General features: G+C 46.3%; 1 long non-coding RNA gene across 1 annotated transcript; it reads left to right on the top strand.

The window, feature by feature from the left end:
* The first annotated feature begins 16,862 nt into the window (after nucleotides 1–16,862).
* Nucleotides 16,863–17,566, top strand: LOC142768556 (uncharacterized). Its single transcript, XR_012885334.1, has 2 exons — nucleotides 16,863–17,428; nucleotides 17,477–17,566. It is a non-coding gene; the product is annotated as an uncharacterized LOC142768556 (long non-coding RNA).
* The last annotated feature ends 5,649 nt before the right edge of the window (nucleotides 17,567–23,215 follow it).

Genomic DNA, 23,215 nt, shown 5'->3' with positions numbered 1-23,215 from the left:
CGAACCACGCTAGTGCTTGGGACTTGTTCGCAAACTTGCCTTAGAGAGGCTTGATGTCGGGAAAGGGATCGCGTTAATACGACTTATAAAACGTTCTAAAACAGCGAAAGAACAAGCAGTCGTCGCACAGTGTGAATAGCGTAACGAGTGGGTCGTCCTATGCTCCAACCCATTACAACAGCTTGTTGTTGTTCGCCTATTAACTGTGGCGCATACCCACTTCAGGCATAATTTTTCATCGTCGTCAGCCACTGCATCAACAATTGGCACAAAATTCCTTGCTAGTGTTTAGCAGATACCACAATTCTCAAAAGAATGACAAACGATAGCATTGCGTGTGCCGGCCTGCTACACTACTACTAAGTGGTTCTTAAGAGAGAAATGAAGAGAAAAGTGAGCCCCGTAACTGTCTGCTTCAGCGAGCGACACCTCAACAGTAGCTCACAAGGGATGGGGGTGACGAGGGATTGAAAGGGTCGAAGTAAAGGTGTAGAAAAGAGGAAGAGGCGTAAGGTGGTAAGTCTAAGAGAGCGACGGCAAATGGAGGGAATAGGAGAGATAGGAAAGATGGAAACGCGGTCACAGAAGTCAGAGGACGGGGCACCACTTGCAAGAGCTCTTGTCGGCGTCAGTAGATGGCGTAGAGCAAGTCCAGTCGGTCAAAGCAACACTGTCGTCGAAGGTCGTCGGCGTCAGGAGATGACGTAGGGCGAGCCCAGTCGGCCAGAGCTATGCTGACGCCGGAGATCGCGAGGGCACAACCGGTCGGCACGGAATCCAGCAAGCGAGTGCCACCCAAACACTATCATTATTATTAATGCCGTAGTGGATACTCAGCAAGCAGTAACGGCTGCAAGTGTGCTTGCAGCCGTTACTTAATGAGTGTTTAGAAAATGCTCTGAAAGGCCGCTCTTCTAGCTTTCGCTGTGAATGTGCTGCGCCTTCCGCGCAAGCCTGGCGTTTTTTGTGTGTGTGTGCTTTTTTTACAAGATTCATGCATAGTCTCCCCACGGGAAGTAAATGCTCGACTGGATATGCTTTGAAGAGCGTCCCTCGTTGCACGTGCCAGTGGAGAAAAAAGAATGAACGTTACGAGAGTGGTTCTGTGGTTAAACTTGAACCTAGCTTCGCAAACAGAATAGGTAGTAGTCTTTTCCTGATTACTACCTAGTTACGACATGATAGAAAATAATCTTCAATAGATACCGATTCTTCGCAGAACAGACAATGGCAGGAAAGCTATCCCGCACTTGGAGTGCTTTTGTCGTCTTCTCCTCCTCGTCTCCTTGTGGCACGTATTAGTGCGTCGCGGCACCGTCAAATAACGGATAATCGAGCGCCATTAAACAAGAGCGGTGTACGTTGTCATATTATACCTACATAAAAAAAGGACGTCATCCATTGTCACTCGATCAAAACAGCTTGACAGCGAAGCTAGAACGATGGTGAGTTTCGCTTCGGTACAAAAAGCATCATCACCACCGCCATTTCATTTCACTAAAATAAAAGCACAATTATCATCATCATCTCGAGAATCGGCACTCTTAGTTCACGCGACCTGCACCACGGACGACAGCGGCACGGCGAAGACACAACTACTGCAAAAAATAATAATAAACAAACAAAATGAAAGAAAGCACACGGACGGAGGGACCCAGTCCAAGTACCACCATTTCGCATCTTTCCATCCCATATTCATCATATACAAGTACCGCCATCCAGCGTGTATTTCAAGGACTAAACGAGAAGTGGTTTCTACGACGACGACGACGACACGGAACATACGACCGACGGCGTAAGGAGTTTCGCCTCTAAAAAAAAATCGTGGTCGGTGATTCGTGGATACACAAAATTAAAAGATAATTGAGCATGCTGAAACCTACCGTGCAATCCTTTGGCAGACACTTGGTTCTGCACTGCGACATCGCAGCGCGTCCGTGCGGGATTAATGACTTCCGAATGCCGCTCAAGGAACTAGGCATCATTCAAAAGGTAAGCGGCATAGGAGCGTATCAGATGTCGCACGTCTGGCTTCTTAACATGAAGACAGATGAAGCCAAGAAGACACTTCTGGACGCTGGCCTACTCTCCGTGAAAGACCGGCCCTGCGTCGTCGTCGACCCAGAAAGGCAAGAGGTTCGTCTCAAGTTGCATTGGGTAGCCTTTGACGTCAACGCAGAGACTGTACGGCGTGTATTCCGGGAGTGCGGTGAAGTGAAAGAAGTTATCAGCGACAAGTGGAGAGACGAAGACTTCGAAGGAGTTGAGTCAACCACAAGATTCGTTCGGCTATTAAAGAAGGCGTTACTACGGATCGCATACCCCACCAGCTGCGTCTCGGGAGCGGCATGGCACTGGTGGTCGTGCCAGGAAGAGTGCCGCTGTGCCTGCGTTGCCGGAACACGGGACACATTCGTCGCGACTGCAGGGTGCCCACCCAGGTGCGCTGGTTGTCGCGCTTTCGGGCATGAGCAGGCGGACTGTACTCGTTCCTATGCCAGTGCAGCAAGTCGAGCAACAAATGCCGACCACAGTGAATTGCTCATGGATGAAGAGGAAGCAGAGAGGGCCGCGGCGTCGAAGGCAGGGGTGGAGGCGTCTCATGCAGTGGCGACCAGCGAGAGAAAGATGGAGACACCTAAGGAAGACACAGATGAAAATACTGTTATGGGCACTCCAACGCAATGGCGTTCGACTCAAATGGAAACCCAGCACAAGGCTGAACCAGTCATCGGGTCTGACGCTACTTCGGACATGGATACAGTTGAAACTACGCCAGTAAAGCGGCGCCTGGATGAGGGAGACGCGGTGTCCCAGCAGCGTCTGACCCAGGAAGATCAAGGGCAGTGGCGAGTGGCTGGCTCCAAAAAGTCTCGGGGTGCTGGCCGCCTGCGTTCGTCGTCGCTTTCACGCGGCGGCGACGGGACGACGCCTTGAGCGTCGGCCGGACAGTGGTTTAGGTGTTGGTAAGGTAAGCGTCTTTCGCTCGGCTTTCTCTCATCACGATGGCGACGATTAAATTGGCGACGCTAAATGTACGTGGGCTTTCTGCCAAACGGCGGCAAAACCAGCTTTACTGCCTGATTATAGAACAAGATATAGACATCGTCGCTGTACAGGAAACTAAAGTAGAGAGTGAAGAGCACGCTGAGCGAATGATGCAGCCTTTCACGAGACTGTTTGATGTGTGCGTTTGTCACGCGGTGGGTACATCTGCAGGTGTCCTCTTGTTAAATTCGGCGGAGCCTCAATGCAAAAGTGGAGTCTGTAACTACCTGCGAGGTGGGTCGTTTCATTATATGTGATTTATCCTTACCAAGAGAAAAATGGAGAGTAATCTGTGTGTACGCGCCCACTGTGATTCAAGATCAAAAGGAGTTTTTTGAAAAACTTGATGTGTATTTGAAATGTGAACGTAAACTAATTTTGGCCGGGGATTTCAACTGCGTTTGTTCGAGTATAGATAAATCAAGTTCGAGGCCATACAGAGATTCAAGCACTGTCGTTCTACTCGATATGGTGGCGAAAGCTCAGCTAGAGGACGTGGGTGAATGTCTTTGCAGTGGAAAAGGGGTTACGTTTACCCACTTTCAGCGTTCAAGCCATGCTGGACTTGACAGAGTATACGTGTCCTCCGAAATCATTCCTTCGTGCCATGATTACAGAGTTACACCTGTTACGTTCAGTGATCATTGTTTGGTTTCATTCTCAGTGGGTAAACATAAAAGGAATAACAAGCATTTCTCTTGGGACCTCTGGAAATTTAATGTAAAGCTACTAAAGGATGAAGAGTTTAATCGGATTTTTCTAGAGGGTATAGAAGACTTAGCAAATAGAACACTTGAATCCTGGGGACATAAGTGGGAAATATTTAAACAGACCATTAAACTGAAAGCACTTGAGAGAGCCAGTATCCTGAGACATGCTGAAAAAGAACTTGAAGTGCGCTTGCGTGAAAACTTGCAACAGTTAGTAGCGGATGAATGTACTCATGCCGGAACATTTTCAGAGGAGATAAACATAACTAAACAGAAGCTTGAGTTGATAGACCAAGAACGTTATCGTGGAGCATTGATTCGAGCTCGAGCGGAAAACTTGGTAGCGGGAGAAATGCCAACAAAACGAGCTCTTGGAGCTGAGAAGAGACATGCCTGTAAAAATGAAATAAGAGAAATAGAATATAAAGGAACAAGGTGCCATACGAAAGAAGCAATATCCGGTGCTTTTTTCGAATATTACAAAGAGTTATTCACACCAACCAGTGTACACGCAGAACGTTTCAATAGCGATTTCATTTCATTAATGCCAAGACTTGATGATGAAAGAAAGGAAATTTTAGAATTGCCTATAACAGAGCGAGAAGTTGAAAAAGCAATTGATAAGTTAAACAATGGTAAGTCTCCAGGACCAGATGGCCTGAGTGCTGCAGTGTACAAGGAATTCAGACACGTAGTTTCACCTATTTTGAGGGAGGTATTTAACGAGGTTTTGAAGTGTAAACAACTTCCACCATCGTTTTTGTCAGCCCACACGGTCTTAATACCTGAAACAGAAGATCCCGCGAAGTTAAGAAGTGTTACTGCATATAGACCAATTAGCCTAAGTAATGTTGACTATAAAATATTGATGAAAATATTGGCCAGAAGACTCCAGACAGTTATCACAAAACTGATTGAGCCCCACCAAACTTGTGGCATAAAGGGAAGGGAAATAATGACCAACATAAACATAGCACGATCAATCCTAGAAAGTTGTGACGCTATGCATCTCAATGTTGCCATGCTTCAAATTGGCCTCGAAAAGGCATTTGATCGCGTGCCGCACGACTCGCTCCTTTCATTACTTGAGCACATTAACGTAGGGAGTTTGATTAGCGACGGAGTGCCCATGGCTTACACTGGATGCACGACGAGATTGGTATTAAATAAAACTGCGGGTGAGCGTATACCTGTGCTGTGGTCAGTGAGACAGGGGTGTCAACTATCGCCCCTGCTTTTTGCTATTTTTATTGAACCTTTCTGTTTAAGTGTAATTAATAACCCTGCAATAAGCGGCATTAAATTGCATGAAGCTGAGGTTAGCCTCCTTGCATACGCAGACGACATTGCAGTTTTTTGTACAAATTATGAGTGTATAATGCATGCTGTAAATACCGTGAAAACGTTTTGCCAGGCGAGTGGTAGTGCCGTGAACTGGGATAAGTGCCTTGGCTTCTGGCATGTGGAATGGGACTTCAAGCCAACAGTATTTCTAAACATTAATTGGCAGGAAACACCAGTGAAGTATTTAGGAGTGCCGCTGGAGTTCTATCATGACAGTGAACCGTATTGGAAAAAAGAAACACAGGCATTGCGCAATGATGTAGAAAAATGGAAAGGTTGGGGCATTTCGATATTCGCACGGGCCGCAACGTGCAACTTGTTTCTGGTGAGCAAGCTGTAATACGTAATGCAGGTTTTGCACTGCAGTAGAATAAGTGTACAAGAAATACACAGAGTATTTGCAATTTTCATATGGAGCTCTCTATGGGAAAGATCAAGCCGCACAAACCTGTTCAGAAAAGTTAGAGATGGCGGGCTCGGATTAGTTCATTTGTACATAAGACAACTTGTCAATCGTTTCCTTTTTCTGCGTGATGTAGATGACCCCTTTTTGAGAACTGTTATACAACTAAGGTTATCTAGAGTGCTGCCGGGATTTCTCGTATCATCATCAAATATGCAAGGACCAATACAAGGGTATTTAATGGAAGTTGTTTCGTCTTTCCGCTTTTTGTCAGTGAGATTTTCGTTAGAGTATCTGGCTGAAGTACCACGTCAAAAATTGTATAAAGACCTTGTCGATGATTTACTGCTTGTACCATTGTACCGTCAGCTATATCATGCAGGCCCAGGACAGGATATTCTGAAACGTGTTAAAAGAATGCTTGTAGCGCCAGGGGTCAAAACGTTTTTCTTTAAATTACATACTGGTACCTTACCAGTTATAACGTGGTTGCAGGGTAAGGGAATATTCGTGCCACGGAGCACAAATGGCCATTTGTGTAATAAACCGGAAACAATTGAACACGTGTTTATAGATTGCTGGAGCGGGGTATTTTTCTGGGACATACTGCAAACAACCTTGAAAAAAGAATTACCGTTAAGTCCAGATGGCATCCGTTTTCTTTCGGTTAAAAACGAGGCAGGTGTACCTCATGATCTTATCATGCTTCTGGGCCTGCACAGTATATGGAAAACCCGATGTGCCTTTGAAAACGCGGATGTAGAAGTGCTAGCTGTGCGACAATATTTTTTGCAAATCTGTGTGCCATTATTTTGAAATGCTGAAAAGCCAAGAGAATGTGCCAGACTGGATTGGGTGCATTGAGCGATTGTTACGAATGCCCAAGTATTGATTAATAGTCAGCCAAGAGCTGATGGTACCTCAATGAATTCTGCGGGTGTATTTTGTGACGCACTTGAATTTGGACCAATATGTAAATATGTAAAATGTGAACAGTCATGATATAAAGGCAATAAAAAAACAGCGTGGTTCAGAGGTAGAATATTGGGCTGGCACTCAGTGGACCCGGGCTCGAGCACCACTGTGTCATTGGTATAATTATTCTTATTTCGTGCGAATTCGTTAGGACGGCGGCGGCGGACAACTACGGTGCCGAGCGTGACCCGAGTTATGATCTTATAACAAATTTTGGTGCTGAGTATATAATATTTAGGTCGGCTACAACAACGGCTATAAGAGTGCGGCTTACGTCGAGCTACGCGCTACCGCTTCAATTCCTGCCCTTGCTTAGTTAAAAAGCAGTGACATTAGTTACAATTAGTGAAGAATCGGATAAGACAATTGCCTGCAAATTTTGGAAGGCTAGATCCGCCGGCTACCTACAACATCCTAATTCTAATCGTAATCCTACTCAGAAGTCGAACTTTCTCTTACGTACTTTTCCGTTATTTCTGATGGCTGTGGTAGATTTGGACACGCTCTGCTGAACGCTATATATCCAGCGTCCAAGCGAACTAACTGTGCTGCTTGGACGGTGGCAGTTTTCTTTTCATCTTGAATATCACCGAAATGTCCGTTCCGGACGCCATCTCCACAATTCGCACGAGTATCGCTGTAATGTGGGACATAAAGTTGCGCCTGGAGTGCGTTTGCGCGATTCATACCTGTATTAAAGTCCGAGAGGGCGATCGGTCCCTGGATTCTGCAATATCACGTCGCCAACGCTGAGTGTGCGGCGCAGGACGTACTTTTGGACCGCTTCTTGCTGAGAGAAGGGTATTCCAGTGAAGCACACGAAGTCGTCGGCAACACTCTTGGCGGTGATCCTAACGGCTTCGAGCGAGGCGAATATTTCGATCGGGATGTGGCGCGCCACGTGGCTATGACTTTGGCTCGTACCAACAGTGTCCTGTTAAATCAAAATGAAATGTACAAGACGAAGTTAAAGTTTGCGATCTGTCGGGACCATTGCGGCATCTGGCGGAGCAGATCTGAACCACGCGTTCCTTTCTGCGTGGCCTCCGAGCTGAGTGGGAAGCGCAGTCAACGCAAGCAGCGCACCAGTGTACGCGAAGGCTACTACCAGCCACATCAATGACTGCGGTAACCTCTTTGATTCAAGGATTTCGCGCTCAAAGCGATTGCTGCTAAAGCGAGCGAAGTCTTCCTTGTCCCGTCAGTGCGCATGCGTGAGACAAATGGACAAAGCCAAGAAAGTGTTTCTATAGGATCTGTGCAGTTCCTCGCAAACAGCCGAGTTCCATTGGCGTTCAGCGGGGATAAGGCCACCAAGGAGAAAAACCGAAAGCACCCGCTTAGGGGTAGAACGTTTTCATCCTTGGAAATAAGAGGATACCCAAAGATGGCCTTCTGGAACTCGGTCCTAAGAACTGCGTCCACCCGAGGCTTAATAAAACTGAGTTGGTCAGTCTTGCCGGACAAGCCTTTTGGAGAACTGGGGCTGATGAAACGGAGAGCTGCATCTAACAAGGAGTCAAGCGTCTGCCCCAGGAACCCGCGAGAGAACGAACTTCAGGAATTCGACATGTCGTGTCTGCTCCTAAAAAAGCGGACATCAATTTACTCCAGTCTGACGAGGCAGGAGGATTCGCCCTGGTTCCCGAACCACTGTACGAACAAAAGGTTGCAGCGGCTCTATGAGGGAACTTCAGAGAACTGCGGAAAGTAGCTCCGGCAAAACCAAACGAGAAGCCGTGAGGCTGTATGAAACAGCGAGGAACTCATTAGTTTGGCCCTATCCGGGAGGACGTGCAAAAGTGCCAGCCTCTCTGTCTTCTTCACGGCCAAGACCCACAAGGTGTTGTCTGTTTCGGAGTATGACTCTAGGCAGAAACTTGTCGGACGACATCTGCAAATGCCTTGACCATTGAAGATACGTTCCTCGTGAGAAATCCGCAGGACGTTTTAGACTTTCTAGGGGATGAGTGCCCTCGAAGTGCTTGTCCGTTTTCGGTAGACGTTAAAGACTTATTTTATTCCCTACTTCAGGACATTTTGTGCGAGGAGGTGAAGTCTGCATCGAACGCTGTGGTGGGAATAATTTTTTGTAGACTTTGTGGAACTAACGTAGATCTATAGCTTTCTTGACCTTCTGAACTTTTATTCGCAGTCGACTTTCATCACGAGAAAACGACAAATGGTACACTCAGACAGGGCATGCGCACTGGGTCATGTTTAGCTCCAGTACTCAGTGCTATTTTATTAGCTTGTTAAGACAAACGCATACAGCGAGGCTTGCCGAGACAAATAACGGTAAGGTATTCCTCTACGCTAAGGATTTCTTAGTCATTTATTGTGCGGAACAGTGTGACACACGGCAGGACGCCGATGAGAGTTGAGCATTATTTCTGATAACATGACTAATCTGCATGCCGACGGCGGAGTTCCCCGAGAATTACAAATTTAGATTTCTAGACCTAGAGCTTATGTTTCTGCCAGAACCAGAAAGCCCTGATGCATTTTAGTTGAGCGCACTACAAGCTCGTTGAGCGAGGAATTGCGAAATCACGCGAGATGGCATCAGTGTCAAGGCCCTGTCATCACCAGGTTGAGAGCAGCTTAGTCATCCATATTAACAGACATAAGCGTGCTTTCCTTATTGATTGCTCTCAGGCACAGAAGAGTCACTTCTGAATGAAATAATGCAGGGAAAGATTGTGAAGCAAACAATTCAGGAACAGCCAAAGCCGAAAGGTTCTGCCATCACTTTATATGCACAAACTTTCACACTCCTTAAAAAGAATTACTCGGGAAAAAAATGGAATGAAGGTTGTTTTCACAGAAAAAACCATCCAGGCGTTCTTTACAAAATTATGAAAAACAGAAGATCTTCAGGTATAGGGTATAATAAGAAGCGCGCAAAAATGTTCGTAGAATGTAATAGATGCGTTGTATATCAATTTGCTTTATCATGTGGTCGATACTACATCGGTCAGACGGAGGAGGAGGAGGAGAAAGGGAATAAATAAAAGGCAGGGAGGTCAACCAGACGCACGCCTGGTTTGCTACCCTGTACTGGGGGAAGGGGTGAGGGGATTAAAGGAGAAGAGAGAGAGAAGTGAAGGGCAACGTGTGTGTAGATGTGACCTTGTCCATCGCACGCTTATAAGTGGTCGCGTAGTCTGGTCGTCTTTAGAAAACTTAGCAATGCCCGCGTCGCTTTGCTGGCCAGTGACGCGTAGAGCCATGAGCCAACGATCTTCTCTTTGGAAGGTCTACTGTCTAGTGTCTCTAACGTTTCGCGTAGCAAGTTGCGTTCGCTCGCAAAACGTTCACATGAACACAGTAGATGTTCTATTGTCTCGTCGGTGTCGCACGATTCACATCGGGAGCTATCCGTCATTCCTATGCGAAAGGAGTACGCCTTTGTAAAAACTACTCCTAACCACAGGCGGCACAGTAAAGTTGCATCCTGGCGGGAGAGGTCCGATAGAACTTGAAGTTTTCTCGATGGGTCCAATTTGTGTAGGCGGCGGTTCCTGACACTGGGGTCACTCAGCCAAGCTTCCGACATAGTGTTAGCGAACGAGTGAAGGCCCCTTGCAGCGTCGATTCTCGACAGTGGAATTAGGGTTGTCCGGCCGTCCGCGTGGGCGGATCGGGCAGAATTATCAGCAAGGTCATTACCGACAATACCACAATGTCCCGGTAACCACTGGAACACCACGTCATGTCCTTTCGATAAAACTTCGTAAATCACTTCTCTTATTTCATTCACTAGTTGTTAATGCTCCCTTTGTCGTAAAGCTGATTGCAAGCTCTGAAGGGATGCCTTGGAGTCGCAGAACACAGCCCATTTTCGAGGTCGGGATTTCGCGATATAAAGTATAGTAGCACGTAAGGCGGCAAGCTCCGCTGCTGTGGATCTTGTCCTATGCGACAGTTTGAGCTTTAAAGTGACCTGGTAAGTCGGGATGACAACAGCACCTGTGGAGCTGTCAGCCGAGACCGATCCATCGGTGTAAATGTGGGTCCTCTGGCCGTATTTTTCGTTGAGTAGCGACAATGTCACCTGTCACAGGACCACAGTTGAATGACGGCTCTTGTTCGTTATTCCCGGAATAGTGAGGCACACCTGTGGTTGTTGTTGGCACCACGGAAGTGATGCTGGTCTTGTTGCTGGAGTGAAGCCAAAAGGAAGGCATTCTTTATGGGCAGAAACAATCTTTGAAAACATCGCTTGTGGTCTTTGAAGTGGCAACACTGCAACATGGTGACCAGGAACTCGGCAGAGGTGTCTTATGTGGGCTATCAAGTTGTCAGTGGTGATGGATGTTTGAATTGGATGCTCTCTTGCGATCATAATTGCCCCGTAGGTTGAGGTACATCGCGGCAGTCCTAAGCACACGCGTAGTGCTTGTCCTTGCAGACTTTCGAGGGTGCAGATGTTCGTCTTGCACGTACTTGCCAGTAACGACAAGCTGTAGCGCGAAAATCCCAGAAACAGTGCCTTGTATAGCTGCATTATTGACCTTATCGATGTGCCCCAAAATTTTCCGCAGAGGAACCGCATTATATGAACGATGGAAGTTAGCCTTCTCTTCAGGTAATTGCAGTGGGCACTCCACGAAAGATCCCTGTTAATAATCACACCCAGGAAGCGAAGGTTCTTCTGGTATAGAACGTCAGACGGGTCGCTGCATGTCTGAACGATCTCCTTAAGGAGCACGCAGATCTCAAGCGCGGATCAGTGGGAAGCCGCCTGGAAAGTGACTGTGCCAATTGTTAGTGCACCCCGAGGCTTGATGAATGCGAAGTAATGGCAAGATTGACAAGAGGGCACAGGAAATAAAGCGTTTTTGGTTCGCAAGGCGGTAACCGAGTGTGTAAGTGCCCCATTCGGACAATGAGTACAAGTATCTTGTAACTTACACGTAATTTAAAGATTCGTGTAATAAGATGTTGTGGCACATGCGCCATCATTTTTTTCGTTTCTGTGGGTCATCTTCTCGAACTCTTGGCTTTATATATACGACCGCCATCTGCGCAATAAAGTGGTTGCAAGTGTGCGCTCTGTCCCATGCGACTTCTTTCTGAAACGTTCTGCGCACTAAGAAAGTACATTCGTTCCAAAAGAAAACTTGTGGCGTTCAACTCCACTGCTTGCAAGGCCCACCGTTTCCGGCATGTGATGTTTCGGCTGTCCTGCTAGAACTGGTGCAACTTCTAGACCTTGCGCTGTCACCCGTGCTAGGAAACTGCGAAGCGTCGTGAAACTTGTTGAGGAAGGACACGCATGCTCGGGGGAGTTGATGGCGTTGTTGAAAAGAAGAAATATCAACAATGCTTGAATTTGATTGGCCACAAGAGACACAGTTGAGAAGCAAATATACCAAGAAAGCATGGGTGCATATAAAAGTTCTTTTATTCGACTAGTCAATGCCATGATGTCTCGGCTTGCATAAGACCCAACATGTTTCATAAAACACGAAGTGCGAAGTCTCTCATCGCCTTCGTCACAGTTATGAAGGAACATGTAGGTGGACAGCATTAAGCCATTCTGTCGTGGCCTCGTCACTCAGCTAAGATTAAGATGATGTTCCACTACGCAGGTGACAACAGATGGTGAACGGATAGGATGATGCTCTCTTTTAGGTGGTGCTCACACACACACAAAAGGGGCGCTCAAAGAGGAACGCGGCAAGAAATTTAATGTATGAAGCTGAAAGGAAAGTGGAAATTTTAGGTTAAAAATGAAACATACGAGTAAAATAATGTTCAACACAGCTGTCACTACAGCTTTAGCAGGTGTGGTACTTATCAAGATTTTCGTGGCTGCAGTCTCCGATGGGGATGCGTGGTTATTTGTAAGTCGTCAAGTGGTTTTGGCAAACTGCACAGTTCATAAAAAATTTTGGTCCATCAAATGACATCGTCTTGATGCTGGAAAGAAAGACAACCAATGAAGAAATATTTAACAAATGAAATAGTTATTCACGGTGGATAACGCAATAAACCGGCTACGGCAGTTATGAATCCAAGCAAATCGCTACTGGTAATCGACGTTACGGAAATTAGCAGTGTTAAATTCAAGGGCGCAGATAAAGACACGTCGGGCTTGCAAGCATCGCTGTGTGTCCCCACGTTTATGGCCGTGGAATCATGTTACCAGTGATGTTACTAGCAACGACTGTTCAATGAGCATTACGTTCAATTAAGCAGAAGCGTATAAATCAAGGAAACCGCATCACATAATTTTTCATGCTTGATAGTTATACAGTAAATTCAGGATTGTCCAAGGAACGCTACATCAATAACGGTATAATTAAAAATTAACGTGTCTAACCACATCTACGCAGTTACTATTCGCGAAAGCAGACCTGTTTGTGACGTTGGCTACAGAGATCACGGGCTTAAATTCTCTTGCAAGAGCAACTACGCCATACATAGAAAGAGAATAGCCCGCAAAAATGACTTACGGTATAAAGTTGGTGGCCGAAAAGGAGGGACAGTTCACCGCGTTGCCCACGTCTGGCATAGGATGGAGTCGGCGGCTGCATCACGGGAACAATTGGAGGACGCCAGCATACAGCGACCTCAGGTCTCGATAAACGCCGCAACGGTAGCTTTGTGGCGGATTTCCCAGCGTCTGTCGGAGGACGATTTCGAGTAACGGCGAATGCATGTCTGGAGTTTCGTGTATGGCTAATGAACAAAAAGATCGAGAGTGTAAGCCTGAAGCAGCGTAATGAGACATGCAGTGTGGGCAGCTGTAGTGAGCACAAGCTTCATTATGTTCAGCAGTGTGGGAAAAGAGCTCAAGAATAAGGAACATTCCCGGTGTATTGAATCTTACGGGAGCTATGGTGGGGCCGGCCGTAAGCGATTTAATGACAAGAAAAACGCAGCACTCGAAAACCTAACCGTGCTGCTTTACGGTGCACAAAGAGAAGGAACCCCACAAGGCATTACCGTATCGATAAAATTCGTTTTATTCGGCTCAGTTTTAAAAACATTTCAGCCGATTCAAAGTAATATTGGTGACAGTTTGTACTGGCGATCCGTCTAATGGTGGACGCAATGGGCCACAATGTAAGTGGAAAGCACACGTTCTGAAATTTCGGTCGGTATCGCAAGTCACGTAACACACTTATGAAGCAAATGAGCACACATAGTATCGCTTTCAGGTGCATCTGAAGGTTACAGGCAGTCAAAACATATTGTACACGCGGTAAAAACAAAAAAAAAGTCATCGTAAGGTTTGCTGGTTAGTTTAAAAGCACCACGAATATTTTTAGGCAGTTGAGTCAAAGTGCTAAGTAAGGCACGCAGAAGGGAATGATTCAGCACAGCCCTTAAGCTACTAACAACGTTTTCTGGCCCGAGAAGAGGGAGTCGTAGCTCTGGTCGATGCAGTTTCCCATTGGTTTCTCAAGAGACAGTCTTCGGGCTGGAAAGCATAACAAAGCAAGGAATGAATTCTAAAATTAGCAATGCTGCCAGTCGCGTGAAACGAACAAAATAAATCGTAAACTTTGAGGGCCTAGTTGGTGCATATTCAGGAGAATTACTTGGCGCAAGAAAAATGTCCTTTGTGTGCTTTTCTCGTATGCTCCGTTTTTTTTCGCCCTAGTCATTCTCGTCAAATTATTTTTTTTTCGCGTGCTATCTGTGTTCAACACAAAGAAAGACAAGGCATTGCGCATTAATCAAAACACCGAAGGCAGCGCCATTCCATTCGGAGACGTACACGCTAAGAAAAAAAGAATCTTTTGACAAGCCACGTGTATTAGTTCCTTAAAGCAGTAACGTGAACTCCTTTTTGGAATCAATATACTCTCGTCCGAGAGTCGTTGGAGCAGCAATTCAGCAAACATCGCTAAAGGGTAACACAATATTTCTTGTTGTGTTGTTCATTGCGGTAACTATGGTGTTCTTCGGGGAAATCAAATATATATATATATATATATATATATATATATATATATATATATATATATATATATATATATATATATATATATATATATATATATATATATATATATATATATATCGCTGTGTAGTTAGCAAGCAACCTGTTAAGGGTAGCACCTGCTGCATTTTCATCGCAACACAGCCTGTTTACTTGAGTGACGCGAATGCAATTATTGACGATTTAGAACGTCAGCTGAGAGATGCGCACATTTCAGACGCACAAATCTGCTTCCGAATTTCCCTTACTGCGATAAAAAAAGTATTGCACATGAAATAGGGCTCCCACAAACTTCAAAATGACTTGCTTATCGAAAAAATAGATTTTTGTTGCGAACACGCTTGTCATCACGCGCTTGTTCAAAGCAGGTGCATTTCCTGATGCTTTAAAGGTAGGAAAGATGACACCTGTTTTCAAAAAGGGCGATCGTTTGTCAACTAATAATTACCGTCCGATTTGTGTACTTCCTTTCTTTAGCAAAGTAATTGAAAAGCTTTTTTACTTGCGTTTGATGTGCTATCTGCTTAAATTTAACCTACTCTCTCCCCACCAATTCGGTTTTCGACCTGACTACTCGACAGAGCTCGCCTTGCTCAGCTTTACTGACCGAATTAAACAAGCCATAGACAATGGATTACTTACTGGGGCAGTTTTTATTGATCTCACGAAGGCTTTCGACACAATTAACCACCGGATCCTTCTGTGTAAACTTGAATCTTTCGGAATTGTGGGTCCCGCTTTGCAGTTCATTCGCAATTACTTAACAAATCGCTCACAGGTAGTTTATGTCAATAACATTGCGTCATCTGCTAAGCCAGTTACCATGGGCGTCCCTCAAGGTTCAATCTTAGGCCCTCTTCTATTCCTACTTTTTATTAACGACCTACCTAGTTCCCTTAATCATACTAACTGTCTTCTTTACGCCGATGACACTACTAATTTTACGTCGCAGAAAACAACTGCTGAACTTGAAAGTAGCTTAAACTCCGATCTCTGTAATATTTATCAATGGTGTGTTAACAATCATCTTTATATGAATCCCTCTAAAACTACATTTGTGGTGTTTTCATCCGCACAGAACACATTTCCCTCACCAGTTTCCGTATCTCTTAACAACCATATTATTTCCGTATCGGATCATGTGAAGTTCTTAGGCGTAATACTAGACAAGCATTTAAAATATAACTATCATGTACTCTCAATATTAAAAAAAGCTTCTTTTGGCATTCATGTTCTCATTAAAGCCCGCCCTTATTTTCAGTCACGCATTATTTTATCATTATACTATACATATATTCATAGCCATCTTTCCTATTGCATTTCATCCTGGGGTAATACATATGCCAGTCACCTGGAGCCCCTTCTACATCTTCAGAAACGGGCACTACGTCTGATCGCCTTCGCTCCATTTCAATCGCCTTCTACGCCACTCTTTATTTATTTTTCCGTGCTTCCAATTAATCTTTTGTTCACTCTAAAGTTAGCTATATTGATGTACCGCTCATTTATCATGGTCTATGTGTTTCAGGGCTATCCACACAACATCTTGTCAATACTAATAACACCAGGTTTTCAGCCTGTCACAATTTCGTTCTCCCTAAAGTGCGTAGCAATTATGGAAAACTAACTCTTAAATTTACAGGTGTATCCGTATGGAACAACATACCACTTGAAATAAAGTTATGTCCCACATTCTATTCGTTTCGCAAAATGTTTAAAGAGTACCTAATCACAAAACGTGTTTTCTAAACTCTGCCGTCGTGCCTTACTCCTAATTTTAGTATTTCTTTTACTAACTATACCACTTGCTGTTGCACAGAACTTTTCTTGCCTTGTTATTACAAAATTTTAACCATTCTTTGTTTAAATCGTACAAAGTGTTTTTCACTGCTTGCTGCATTGTTATCGCAATTTACTTATTCTCTAACGGAGGTCCCCCCGACAGTTTTCTAACTTCGGGACCTCCTCTGTACTGTAAAATTTTATTCACGTAATGTATGCATTCCTGAAATAAAGTTTGATTGATTGATTGATTGATTGATCACCTACACCTTCTGTGGTCTCGAATCAGCGAGTGCCACGCCACACCACGCTCTTGGAGTGAAAGGTCATAGCAGACATGGTCGGTACAAACCAAACAACAAACACACATTTATTTAGCTACTTTTCAAACAACGATATCGTCCACCGAATCTACATATCACTCGTAATTAACACGCTAGAACATCCGCACACAATATTACCATACACTCCATGCCAAACACAATAACACACCCAAGGCGGCGTCGCCAACGCTCGACTTACCACAAGGGTCCCCCGGCGCGCAGCCCGGGGTGCCGAGCACCGGGGAACCACGGTAGAGACAACCGTTCCCGGCAACCGGCACGCGCTAAAGAGACTCAACTCTCGCCCGTGTTATGACCGCCATCGGTAGGCGCCATGCTGTCGCTGAAAAGCGTAGCCGGGCCGCGTTCCCACGCCTGGAACCCAGGTTTTCTTGGAACCAGCGTCGAGAGCTGACGGGGAAGCGGCGCTCTTTTAATCCTCAAACAAGTAGCCGTCTCGCCGAATGCCTATGCCCGCCAGGTATTGTCCTGCTAGCCGGCGGATGAGACGTCATGTCGCCACAAAGCTGTAAGCCGTTCCAGAGGGGACAACAAAGACAGCGTATTCCTTTGAAGAAACGGCGACCGCCGCCACAAAGTGCCCTGCTAATTGAGCGGACAGATTGGCGAACCGTTTGATGTCTGCTGTCCGAAGCTTGGAACCCCTCGACCAGCGACATACACGACGAGCAAGAGCCTCTCTGGCGCCACCTTTAAGTGCAGTGATCTTGACTCGAAATTGGCTGTTCACGTGCGCCGTGCATGCTCGTACCCCTCACCTGTTGTGTGTGTGTGTGATTGGTGTTCCCCTGAAGAAGGAGGAGCCCGACAGGGCTTATAACGGCGCCGCAGAGTGCAGGACGTCGCTCTGAACCAAGTAAAGGTTCAACCACCACGTTCGTAGTTTGTGAAGGCTCTGAACCAAGTAAAGGTTCAACCACCACGTTCGTGGTTTGTGAACTCTTAACCTTATGCTGTAAATATTTGTAAATAGTGCCATAAACCTTGTTTGTTTTTCGTATCCCCATCTTGTAAGCGGTCGTTTCCTCAACCCGAAGCTACACCACGCTACCACAGCACCCCGGGATCACAACAACTGGTGAACAGCGGCGGGATCGCGACAACTGGTTGGCATCGGTGGGATTCGAAGCTACAAGTGACAACAACAGTCGGCCCAGGAGAAGCAGCTGGCTCGAGACATGGATCACGTATGGGTGAGTGCTTGGCTTTTCCTTTGAGTGAACCAGGTTCTAAAAGAGGGTTAAATTTTAGAACTGGTAGTTAACTTTGCCGAAAGACTCAGTTTCGCCGTTTCGGGAAGTTATTTTTGGAAGTAGCGAGCACTCAGTACGATCATGGACTTACGGGAGCTGCAGAAGTCAGACTTGTTGCTGTTGTGTGAGGAATTGGGGATCGATACAAAGGGTTTGGCACGAAAACCCATAATTATTCAAGCGATTAATGATTTGGGGGCTGATGATGAGGAACTAAGTGAAGAATGGAACCTCATCATCGAAAGAAAACTAAGAGCGGCTCAGATGGAAGGAAAGAGTGAACACGAAAGAGAAGGCCTCAAGAGAAAGTTTTTCAAACAAGACTATGAGTTGAGTATGAGGTTGGGACCCCAGCGAGGAGTAATTCTCGAAAAGGAGGCAGAGTTCGATATGTCTAGGTACATGCAGCCATATGAGGTACCATGGGATATGGGCCTGTATCTCAGACTCTTTGAACGAAAGTGTAGTCAACTTAAGTGTGAGCGAGACACCTGGTCTCAGAAGCTACGCACGGTTCTGCCCTGCGAGGCAGCGGACGTTGTTGCGCGACTCAGTGAGCAACACGCGAACAACTATGAAGTTATCAAATCAGAGCTGATCGGAAAATTCGGAGCTTCTGTTAGCAAAAAGAAAGAAAGACTCGCACCGGAGTCTGAAAGCGAGGCGCGTCGCAAAGCGCCGGAAGTTGAGGCGCCTCATAAAGCGCGACAGGAACAGATCGCGCCAGAGAAGGGCCCGCATATTCTCGAATGCATTCATGTAAATGATGTAGAGAACGAGGCCGTGGCCGGTCTGGAGGTGGGGACGGTGTCGAAAGACGCTCCTTGCGTGGATGAAGAGGGTGCCAGCAGCCCTAATGGGCCCAGTAAGAGGCTGTAAACCTTCTTCGTGCCTCAGGGGGACCTTTCGACATTGTCAAATTTAGGCATGGTTAGCGCAGTGGCTGATGAGAGCAAGAGCGCCACGCTTCAGCAGGGCAGCGATAATACCGAGCTGGTTTGCAAACATCGCAGAAAAAGGAAGAAGCGGAAGCGTTCGTCACTGCGCAAGCCTAGGTCGGGCCCTACTCAGTCACAAGAAAGACGAGAGGGTAGGCTGTTAATTCGTTCCAGGAAACGTCAATGGTGGCGTTCCGAGAGGTACAAGCGGCGAGCCAGGTGTAGAGGGGGGAAACGAGGTGCGTCACCCCAACGAAGCGCGCGGTTCAGCTCGACGACTTCGGAAAAGCGGCCTTGCCCGAAGGGTCAAAGTCGAAAGGGCAGAGTGGCTAAATACCGCGCAGGGGTGAATACAAAGAGAAAATGGCACAGGCTCCCCCCCCCCCAGCTTCTGGCGTCACGTTCAAATTCCTACGGGGAATAGGACGAAGTGCAGAATGAGGCGTGACGGCAGGACACAGCCTAACGTTCGTTTGTTTAGTAGCCTCAGACGTGCTCGAAAACCGCCGGGACCGCGACCCCATCGTGTACGGTTAAAGGAACCATGAGAAAAGGGGGCGGTCAATATGAGTAACTTTTGCACAGGCGGATTAATTATGACTACTCAGTATTGCATTGGAGATGCAGATTTCAACTAGTTTAAATTAGGTAAGTTACGTGATGCGGTGGAAAACTTTCAGAAGGAAAACCGCCGAGCCAAAGGCTGAAAGTCAGCATCGAATTAGTTTAACCACGAATGCGAAAATTTGCGTAAGGTAAAAACAGAGAAAATGTGTCATTTTTCTAGTTTTTAAGGTTTAGTGTTATATCGTATGCCTTCACTGTCAAGTGGATTTGGAGTGAACGAGCATTTGAAGGAAGATGTTAACATAGACCAAGTGATTTCGTAAAATGATTAAGTTTGGCGTGACACAGTGGAGTTGTCATTGTGCGCATTAAGAATTGAAAGTCATTTGGGCACAATTTCAGCATAAAACCTGTGCATTATTGTGAGATGATTTTAATGAGTATCGCACCTAGGATTATTTTTGAGTTGTACACAGAGTTACAAGGTAACGTAAGGATAAGTAATTAGATCAACTTTGACGGCTAAAGCGTTTGGTTAGTAGTGCCAAGCATTTTGCAATGCTTAGAATTGAGAGTAATTAAACGCTCAGGAGAGCCCAGTGAGATTTACTCAGAGGCATTAGCAAAGGCAATTTGCTTCAACCAAACAAACATTCTAGAAAGAAGTGTTTGTCTCTGTTTTGTTGGTTTTCTTTGAAGACAATTGATCAAGGATCATATGAGCGAAACGGTAAGCTTTTTCTAATTCTGGGCAAACTAAGAGTATTTTGGCCACAGTGTAGGCCAAAGATTCAGAAAAGCTAGAGAGCTTAAAGTCTCAGTAGTAGACGGTTATTGGTACACATAAACAAAAACGGACGTTAGGACAATCTTAGCGCTCGCTGAGTCCGGAACCGAACCGATGCTCTCAGCGGGACAGAACCGATGAAAGTAATCAGTGATTAAAAGGAGGAGGCAGCCTTGAGTGAAGAGGCAATACTGATCGTCATCCGGTTTTGAAAGCTTCTGTTGACTACCGAGAATTAATGGTTCGGTGTTATGTGAGAGATTGAGGCCTAGGTGCCGTTCTATGTCAGGACGACAGTGGTAACAAGCAAAGCTGCACTTTACTTGAGCCAGAAATTGGGCTACAGGAGATAACGTACTGCGCTTCAGGAAAGGAGTGCGCTTGCCTTGTGTAGGGCATTCATCAGTGGCAGTGTTATCTCAAAGGGGCTAAATTTAAAGTAGGAACAGACCATTTTTCCCCTTACTTGGCTGCAAACCGTGACATCAAAGAACAGTCGCCTTGTGGGGCGGAGCTTGATTCTTCAAAAGTATAATTTTGGCATTGTAAAGAGAAAATTGAATGGAAACGCGGACGCGCTCAGCCGCTCTTTCTAAACCATCCTGGAGTGCTCTTGGTGTAACAAAATTGATATTTTAGTTTTTTCGTGCATCGTATGCAAATTTTTAAGGTAGCACGTTTGATTTCTCAGCACAAGTGAATCCTGAGAGTTCTGAGTGTGAGCTTTTGTTAAAGCTAGTAATTAAAATTGGTTTGTTATCCCTCTTTTGGCTTGGTTTGTTCGAAGGGGGCCGAGTACTTGCTTGTGCATGTGGTCGAGTTTCAGAAACAGTGTCGAAGATTCGGCAATCACCCGGACCATGCCACAAGCGAAGGCCAGGTCCTGGTATTCAACTACGGACCCTTTCGTCGTCCCTGCGAGCAGCAGTGTTGACCGCTGCCCTCCGTGACTCATCTGGCGAGGGGGAAGCTGTTATGACCGCCATCGGTAGGCGCCATGCTGTCGCTGAAAAGCGTAGCCGGGCCGCGTTCCCACGCCTGGAACCCAGGTTTTCTTGGAACCAGCGTCGAGAGCTGACGGGGAAGCGGCGCTCTTTTAATCCTCAAACAAGTAGCCGTCTCGCCGAATGCCTATGCCCGCCAGGTATTGTCCTGCTAGCCGGCGGATGAGACGTCATGTCGCCACAGAGCTGTAAGCCGTTCCAGAGGGGACAACAAAGACAGCGTATTCCTTTGAAGAAACGGCGACCACCGCCACAAAGTGCCCTGCTAATTGAGCGGACAGATTGGCGGACCGTTTGATGTCTGCTGTCCGAAGCTTGGAACCCCTCGACCAGCGACATACACGACGAGCAAGAGCCTCTCTGGCGCCACCTTTAAGTGCACTGATCTTGACTCGAAATTGGCTGTTCACGTGCGCCGTGCATGCTCGTACCCCTCACCTGTTGTGTGTGTGTGTGATTGGTGTTCCCCTGAAGAAGGAGGAGCCCGACAGGGCTTATAACGGCGCCGCAGAGTGCAGGACGTCGCTCTGAACCAAGTAAAGGTTCAACCACCACGTTCGTAGTTTGTGAAGGCTCTGAACCAAGTAAAGGTTCAACCACCACGTTCGTGGTTTGCGAACTCTTAACCTTATGCTGTAAATATTTGTAAATAGTGCCATAAACCTTGTTTGTTTTTCGTATCCCCATCTTGTAAGCGGTCGTTTCCTCAACCCGAAGCTACACCACGCTACCACAGCACCCCGGGATCACAACAACTGGTGAACAGCGGCGGGATCACGACACCCGCCACCAAGGCGTGCTTCCGCCAGGGTAGGGTGGCTAGAATTCTAGACACCCTAGACAGGAGTCACTGCCGGCGATACCCTATGATGATGATGACGATAGTGGTGCTCAACGCGAACACAACGCCATCTATCGCCCGGTTGTTGTAACCCGAAATGCGGTTTTGGGGCGAGACACGTGCGCCACGCGGCGCAAACCACATTGCAGGGGGTGTCAACATCCCCACAACCTGGACGAATAGATCACGCGTTTTACAGATCTCACCAATGTTTTTGTTAAGGCGAAAGGACTACATGCCTCGTCAAATGCGAGAGCTGACTGTTAGCGGCATTGACACGAATGATGTGGAAATGATCGTAAGGCGATGACATCACCGATGGCCAGAACTTGTGACGTCACGGGATGACCTCACCACATGACATCGTCAGTTGGTCAAAAAGTGGTCCCACTACAAGGCCACCTTAGGGACAGAAAGCTTTCGATTCCTGTCAAACCTGAGGCATTGGACACTACGTATGGTGTTGAAAGGTTTCAGGAGAGACCAATGCAACGGAGCGAAAAGAGAATGGCTCACGCCGTTTCCGCCATCTTAGGCAAGTGCTCAAGAGACGGTACGATTTTTTCAAAAGACGGCAGTCTTTGTTAGGATACTTGAACGCAGACATTTTGGTCTGCGTCTGTCTACCACTCAATTCAGCCCCAGTTTTGGCACTTCCGTATGACCCAGTCATCTTTATCTGGTGGCAGTGTTCATACTTGTGAACATTGACGATGAAAAACAAAACAAATGTAACGCAAGTAGTCTCAATACGCAAGTATTAGGTGGTGTGTTTCTTGACTTGGGAATACAAAAATACCTAATTCTGAAAAACCCAAGTAATTCTACACCTTACACGAATTACGTGTTTCTTACGGTGCGATGAAAAAGTGACGCTCTGCACGAAAACGCACCTTGTGGACTACACGGTTCAGCCATTTGCCGAAAGCTCAAGGTTCTGTACGATCTCCTGTTTGTCGGCATTACTCCTACGTGTCCATATAGGGAGCCTACATGAACGGCCGTTTTTAGGGTGGAGACATTTTTTTTAGACATCTTCATAAGTGCTTTCAAGAAACTCAGCCAAAACCAGCGGGCAACGGGGCACGCTGTTGCCAACTTCCACCAAATTCAGCATAGTTTTCTGTGCGCCGCCATTTTGGAGCCAGCCGTCACTCCCTCCAGCTACGCGAAGTACGGCGCAACAAAAAGGAGCCGACCGAGTGACAGCGGCGGTTGATGATGATTCGTGGGGTTTAACGTCCCAAAACCACTATTTA

The sequence above is a fragment of the Rhipicephalus microplus genome, chromosome 8 (genome assembly GCF_043290135.1).
Source record: "Rhipicephalus microplus isolate Deutch F79 chromosome 8, USDA_Rmic, whole genome shotgun sequence".
Lineage (NCBI taxonomy): Eukaryota > Metazoa > Arthropoda > Arachnida > Ixodida > Ixodidae > Rhipicephalus > Rhipicephalus microplus.
This window is presented reverse-complemented; position numbering and strand designations above follow the sequence as displayed.